Here is a 7,576-nt window from a genome sequence, read left to right as displayed (position 1 = left end):
ATTCATGAGAGACACACACAGAGAAAGAGGCACAGACACAGGCGGAGGGAGAAGCAGGCTCCATGCAGGCAGTCTGACGTGGGACTTGATCCCAGGTCTCCAGGATCAGGCCCTAGGCTGAAGTCGGCACTAAACCGTTGAGCCACCTGGGCTGCCCAGAAGAAATATTATAGACCATCTCCCTCACTTTACAGATTAGGAAAACTGAGGTCCACAGAAGCAAAATGACTGGCCCTAAGTTTTGGTTCTTTCAAAGTCCTTTTATAAAGTTCCCTTAGGGCGGCACTTTTCTTTTTAGAAGAGAAAAGCACTTGTTGGCATTTAATGAACCTCCCTCTACTTGGCTTCAAGCTACCAGGACACAGGCACCCCCACCTCCCACATGCTTAATCTTCTCAATGTGTCTACTGAAGGAAGAACGTGGCTTTCACCATGACAGGCTGTTCTGGGAGCTTCTCTTTCCAGAACTTTGTAGTAGCCCATCGCACCACATGAATGGGAAGAGCAGCTCCAGTCCTGTTTTTGGCAACATTTACCTGTGTCTGCTCACTGACCAAGGTCCACAGTTTTTTTTTTTTTTAATTAATTAATTAATTAATTAATTAATTAATTAATTAATTTATTTATTTATTTATGATAGTCACAGAGAGAGAGAGAGAGAGGCAGAGACACAGGCGGAGGGAGAAGCAGGCTCCATACACCGGGAGCCCGACGTGGGATTCGATTCCGGGTCTCCAGGATCGCGCCCTGGGCCAAAGGCAGGCGCCAAACCGCTGCGCCACCCAGGGATCCCAGGTCCACAGTTTATCAAGGTTGACAGTTGGGCAGAAGCTCTGGTTCCTCTTTAAGTGGTCATGCCTCATACCGACTTTTCCACAGTAGCCTGGGTGATGTTTGTCAATGTTGATCCTGTGGTGATGCATGCCACCAACATTACCTTGGCCCTTTGGGGGCTTCTGGTGCTTGCCTGTGGGACATTGCCCTGGCTCCCGTGGCCCCAATGGTTCTGGGCCTTCCTTAGTTTGGATGGCATGTCGGCAACCCAGACGAAAGAGCTAGGGTGGCTTTTTGAGGATTATACTTTTCTTTCTATGTAACTCAACTTCAAGTGTGGATTCGCAAATATGCTAAATAAAGATGCATTGCAGTGACATTGCCATCACTTGGGCCATGTAGCAGGGTGAGGTCCTTTCCAGCTATTCGTTTCCTGGACAAAGGAAGTCAACAAGAGGGTACTGGCTGAAGTCAAACAGCATGCAGGCTGTAAGTGGGTCTCCAAAGCCTTACACCTTGCAGAGCAAACCTAGAGCCAGGACTGACCAAGGCCAGGCACTCAGTTAACCAAAACAAATGCAAAATCCAAGCGTTAAGGACCTAATAATCTGAGTGCTTGACGAGAAGGCTGGGTAAAGGTAAAGAAAACCTGAGTTGTAACTAAGCAGAGAGATAGTTTGGACTGATATTTGTGTCCTCTAGTTAATTACCCCGATTTGAGAGGCATGGAAGGAAGTACATTATTCCTTGGGAAGCTGGAGGAAAGTATTTATATCATTAGCAGCAAGTCCGTGTCTGCAAAGAGGTCACTGGTCAGGTCATTCTGCCACACAATGGAGGGACTTCATCTAGTTGGCTTCCTTCATTCTCTTCTCTCCCCTACCTTATTGTTGGCTCTCTAAGACTCTCTTCTGTAAAAGGACAATGAAGCCCTGTGTCTTCATTAAACCTGAAAAAGAGATTCTTCATTCTTTCCAATTTATTTTTTTTACCTTGATGGAAGCATGTACTGCTCATGAAAACGGACTCATCATTCTGTCTCATTGTAGGGTACAACTTCAGCAGAGCAGAAAATCCCAAGGAGCGAGGTATAGGTAACAGATTGCAAAAAAAAAAAAAAAAAAAAAAGAATTGGAAAGATGAAACCCAAATATGAATACCAGCCTCTCCAACCTGCCAGCAACATATGACTATGTGTTGGAGCTCCCCAGATGCACAGAATGGATGTGCAGGACTAGAATCGCTTGTTGGGGATTCTTTCTTCTTTAAAATTTGTCTTGGAATATTTTAAAATAGTAAGTAATATACATCATTCTTTTTACCAGAAATGATTCAGAACACTAAGGTCTTTCCTATGCCTAATTTTCTATTTTGAATTAAATGTAAAATTTTCAAAAATGAATCAATACTGCCATTAATATTTATATCAACCCAGTTTTTGAGTGTGTGGAGGAAAGAAAATCCTCTGAAGGATGGAACAGCTCAGCCTTCAACATGCAGGTCAGAAAATCGGGTTAATTGAATGCTTATCAGTAATAGTATAATTTTTCTCAAATGTCTCATAGCATTTTATAAATAAGTAGAAATACACATTCAATTTCTAAAAAGGAAATTGGTGCATAATTTATAACAATGTGTATGACACATATGAAAGCATGAAATATTATATAAATTCAAGAAATACATAACCATTAGTAGGATTTTTTCAATTACTTTATCTAAAATGAAAGTGCAGTGCTCGGAGCTAATTCCTCTGTTTTCCGTTATTCCTATTAAGAGCCCTTAAATTAATGATAATGCTTTGGTGCACCACAGAAGTGATATATTTGCTTAAACATTATAAACATTAATGTCTACAAACTTAAAGCCAACATCTTAAGCCTCAGTGCTGGGTACAATTCTTTAACATGACCACTAAGATCGGTCATTACAATGATTGATCTGAAGGCAAAACAGAAGTCTCATGAAGTGACTATAGGTTTGCACTACTCAGCAACTCAATCTTTTTTTAAAAAATTATTTAAAATCAACTAAAAGGGGATCCCTGGGTGGCGCAACGGTTTGGCGCCTGCCTTTCGCCCAGGGCGCGATCCTGGAGACCCGGGATCGAATCCCACATCGGGCTCCCAGTGCATGGAGCCTGCTTCTCCCTCTGCCTGTGTCTCTGCCTCTCTCTCTCTCTCTCTGTGTGTGACTATCATAAATAAATAAAATTTAAAAAAAAAAATAAAATAAAATCAACTAAAAGGGTATCCCTGGATGGCTCAGTGGTTTGGCGCCTCCTTCGGCTCAGGGAGTGATCCTGGAGTCCTGGGATGGAGTCCCACATTGGGCTCCCTGCATGGAGCCTGCTTCTCCCTCTGCCTGTGTCTCTGCCTCTCTCTGTGTGTCTCTCATGAATAAATAAAATCTTTTTAAAAAATAAAATCAACTAATGAACATATAGTATTTTATCAGCAACTCAATTTTTATTGCCATTTTCTTTGGTAGCACCACTTAACATAATTTTAGATTGTGTAATGAGATTTCATTTTGTGAGAAACAAGTTTTCAAGGTATATGCAGATCTTGACAATGTTTTTGGGATATGTAAACATGCAACTACATAAACACAATACAGTGATGACACAATGTCAAGGTTGCCATTTTTATTTGGGACTTTTCTCCACATGTGCTTTAGATAGCTGTTCCCTTATCATTGCTTGGGTTCTGGCATATTGTCTGGAAAGCTGAGTGATAGATATTCATGCTATTTTAAAGTAATTGCAAGTAAAAAATGGTTGCATTAAGAATCAATTTTAATTCCTTCTTGTTTTTTTTTTTTTTCCATCTCCACATTATGGGGTCATAAGTTTCTAAAAACTTTAAAAAGCTATTATTGTACCTGTTCCAGGACCTTCTTGGAAAGGCATAAAAAAAGAATGATTTCCCTTTTTCTAAAATCAAGTGCAAATGATCAGATATGTAAACCTTAACATGCAAATTAGTGAAACATTCCACAAATTTTCTGCTGCCACTTCCCACCTCCTCCCCACATTCTCTTTTATTCTAGCCAAACCAGAAATTTCATCATTTCCCAAATATGCCTGTATACCTATACAATCCAGTTTTGGGGGTGGAATGGAAAACATGTGTGTTTAGGAGAGAGTCAGAACTTGGTTTGAATCTGCCTCTTCTTATCTGTGTGGCTTTGGAAAAATCACTTAGTCTCTGTATGCCTTTGTATCCTCTTATGAAAATTCAGAGAATTAGTACTTCTGCACAGTGTTTGGTATATAGCATGCGCTCAGATCACTGTTACTGAATGAAGGATCAACTATAATGTTTACAATAGTATCGGTAGATAGTACCTCTTACCATTTCTCTTCTGTCCCCCTGTGAGTTCTGCTGTCATGTTCCTTTGTAAACTAGCAAATCCCTAACCATTCTTCAAGTCCCACATCAAATGACATGTCTTTGGAGATGATTTCTCCAGCCCCTCCAGGCAGACTGAATGGTTCTATCTTCGCATTTCCATAGCATCTTATACCTACTTCTCAGAGCATTGTGTTGCCATTGTAATCTGTCCATTTCCTCAACTAGGTGTCCATTCCCTTAGGGCCATGATTCCACCTTATTGGGCTTTGTGTCTCTATTTTCTAAGAGTTTCAGGTATATGATAGAGTGACTGACTAAATGTTTGTTGAAAGATGAAGAGACTGAGTTGTCTAACAGAGCTTTGTTAGAACATAGGATTTGACTTTTTTTATTTTAAGGAATCTCTATACCCAATGGTGGGGCTTGAACTAAAGATCAAGAGTTGCATGCTCTACCAACCAAGCCAGCCAGGCACCCCTTGACTATACTTTTTAATTCACATATTTACCCCCCTAGACCATGAAATCTAAGGGAAGGACTCTTTCCTTTTATTTGTAACACTGAAACAGGGTCTGACTCAATAAATGTCTGTTGCATTAATGCAGGGAAAATCTGCCTTTAGGGCTCTTTCACGGATTCTTGATTTGAATAACTCTCCTCCCACCTTGCAGGATCCTTAAAATATCTGTCTTTTCATGTTTGTTCTCAGTTTCTGCTTTCTTTTGCTAAGTACCAAAAGATAGGTCTGAATTAGGTAAACTCATCTCTGCTAAGTTTCGTTAGCTAACTCCTTGCTCTCCCTTCCCAATCGGTGCCTCAATCCAGCTCTAATGTAAATGTCCCAGCAAATGATGGTATATCTGGCTTCACGACAGCCTGTTTGGGAGGAAGTGGAAATTTGGATGCATAATCCTTAAAATATCTTTCAAATTACATTGCAGATGGTGACTATCCAGTGTGTTAGTTGGCCTGTCTAGCCCTGGGCAGAGAGGTGTGGTAAGTTAGAGATAGTGCACCGACCTGTGAAATCTCTCGGTTTTGAACTTGTCCTTTTAAATATAGAGAATTAACCTCATCAAGTCTAATTGCCTGCTCTGAGCTCGGGAATGCTCGAGTAATAATCTCCTGTGGAGCGAGGAGAAAAATCTTGGTCCTACCTTCCTTTCAGATTACCTAAAGTGACCCCCACTTTGTTTTTGTTCGCCCAGTAACCAAGAAGGGATCATTTTACACACTGATTTTAATATGAAGAAGTTTGTGTTCTAGGTGGGTATTCAGCTAGCAAGTAGTGTCCCAGAATTATCTGTTTTAGCAGTCTGTCAAGTTGACCCATACAAAATTGACCAGTGACCAACACAAAATTAAGATGGATGCCTAAGATTCCTCAGTATTGTCTCCTGCAAAGCTGGTCTTTGATTGGGTGGTCAGGTATCCTAGCATGTGTCATCAAGAAAGGAGTAAGACATTTCTCTTATGATTACAATTTTCAATTCTTGAAGGAGAGCCTTTTCTGTTAAAAAAAAAAACCCTCATAAATATTAATGGTGTTATGATGTATCAGATTGTACAAAGAGAAAGGTTTTAGTCTAAGAGTCCAAATGAGAATGTAGTTAGACTAAGGATTGTTAGTAAAATTTGCCTTTTACTTTATCCCAATACTTGTCTTATCTCCCTTCGGACATCTGTTCCCAGAGACTGTCGTCTCTACTCTATATCCGCGAGTCTTTCAATTAGGGAGACAGATAAGCAGTTGTCTTGAGAATATAAGGTCACTGGCATTCCATAAGTGGATTCCAGCGCCTGCCACAGAAACAAGTGGTGAGTGTTCTCTGTCACTTGCAAACTATAAATTAATTAAGTTGACAACTTTTCCTTCTTTATGTTATGCTTTCAGAGGAACTTTGGAAATACCATTTGTTGCAGTTTGATTGTAATAGTAATGTGATCATTACAGAGAATTGACAGTACAGAAAAGTACTAAGAGGAAAATAAAAATCTCAACACCTAGAGATAACAGCTATTAGCATTTTGTTGTGTTTATTTACAGCTTTCTAATGTGCCTATGAAATATTTTTATTGGCATTATATTATATATAAAAATGCTATATCTTGGGTTTTCAAAGTGTCCTTATATCTGAAACATTTTCAAGCACCGTTAAGTATTTGAAAGCATTTTAAATTGCTATGTAACATTTTGTCACATGACTATACCATGTGTTGTTTATTAAAAAGAACATCCTTTTATTGTTGGACGTTTGGTATGATTCCAATTGTTCCATCTTAAAAATAATTCTGTGCTTAATCTTTGTCTGAATATCTGTTTCATTAGACTAGAATCCTACAAAGGGATTTACTAGGTCTAAGTGTATGATTTTTTTTTTTTTTTCAAAAAACACTCAAGAGGGGCACCTGTCTGGCTCAGTGGGCAGAGCATACAGCTCTTGATCTTGGAGTTATAATATTGAGCCCCTCATCTGGGGTAGAGTTTACTTAAAAAAATACACTCATGATAATAATTTTTAAATTGTTTAAAGAAAGTTTCTATTAATTTACCTGCCCACCAGCAATATTTGAATGTGCCTGTCCATTTCACTGAATTCTCTCCCAAATGATCATTTAAGTGCTCGCTTCAGCAGCACATAAACTAAAATTGGAACGATACAGAGAGGATTAGCGTGACCCCTATGCAAGGATGACACCCAAATGATCATTTAAAAGTTCTTAATTTAATGGACAAAAATGGTATTTATCACTGGTATGTTATTTTAAGTATGCTCTATGCTCAACACAAGGCTCGAACTCACGACCCTACACGTCCCATGTTTTACTGACTGACCCAGCCAGGCATCCTTATCCACTGGTATTTTAAAATATTGAACATTTTTAAAAAAGATTTTATTTATTTATTCATGAGAGACACAGGGAGAGGCAGAGAGAGAGGCAGAGGGAGAAGCAGGCTCCATGTGGGGAGCTCGATGTAGGATTCCATCCTGGGACTCTGGGATCAGGCCCTGAGCCCAAGGCAGACGCTCAACCACTGAGGCACCCAGGCATCCCTAAAATATTGAACATTTAAAAAATATATTCACTAGGTTCTTGAACTTGTATCATTTGTGTTTATCTCTGTTCCTGTTCTTTAGGATTTTCCATTTTGATTTTTGTGAGCTTTTTAATATTTCAAATCTATCATTCCTTTTTAGTGTCTATTGCAACTATTTTTCCTAGCCTGTGGCTGGTCTTTTAGGTTTTCTTATTTAGTAATGGCTTTTGAGCTTCAATTTTTTTTCCATTTTCGTGTAGTCCAAATCTATTGATTTTTCCATTTGCGGTTTCTTCCACTGCTTATATGCTTAAAAATTCCACTCTTATGCAGTAGATTTTTTTGGTTAGCTTTAATTAGTCAGATTTATAATTTCGAAGGCAATGGATTTGTTCTACACGACTGC

General features: G+C 39.2%; 1 non-coding gene and 1 pseudogene across 1 annotated transcript; one reads left to right on the top strand and one right to left on the bottom strand.

Annotated features, from left to right (window-relative positions):
• Positions 1-346: 346 nt before the first annotated feature.
• LOC140596178 (large ribosomal subunit protein uL15-like) lies at positions 347-1,033 on the bottom strand (annotated as a pseudogene).
• Positions 1,034-6,750: 5,717 nt separating this feature from the next.
• On the top strand, positions 6,751-6,853 carry LOC112908455 (U6 spliceosomal RNA). Its single transcript, XR_003232932.1, has one exon. It is a non-coding gene; the product is annotated as a U6 spliceosomal RNA (small nuclear RNA).
• Positions 6,854-7,576: the final 723 nt, after the last annotated feature.

The sequence above is a fragment of the Vulpes vulpes genome, chromosome X (assembly GCF_048418805.1).
Source record: "Vulpes vulpes isolate BD-2025 chromosome X, VulVul3, whole genome shotgun sequence".
Classification (NCBI taxonomy): Eukaryota; Metazoa; Chordata; class Mammalia; order Carnivora; family Canidae; genus Vulpes; species Vulpes vulpes.
This window is presented reverse-complemented; position numbering and strand designations above follow the sequence as displayed.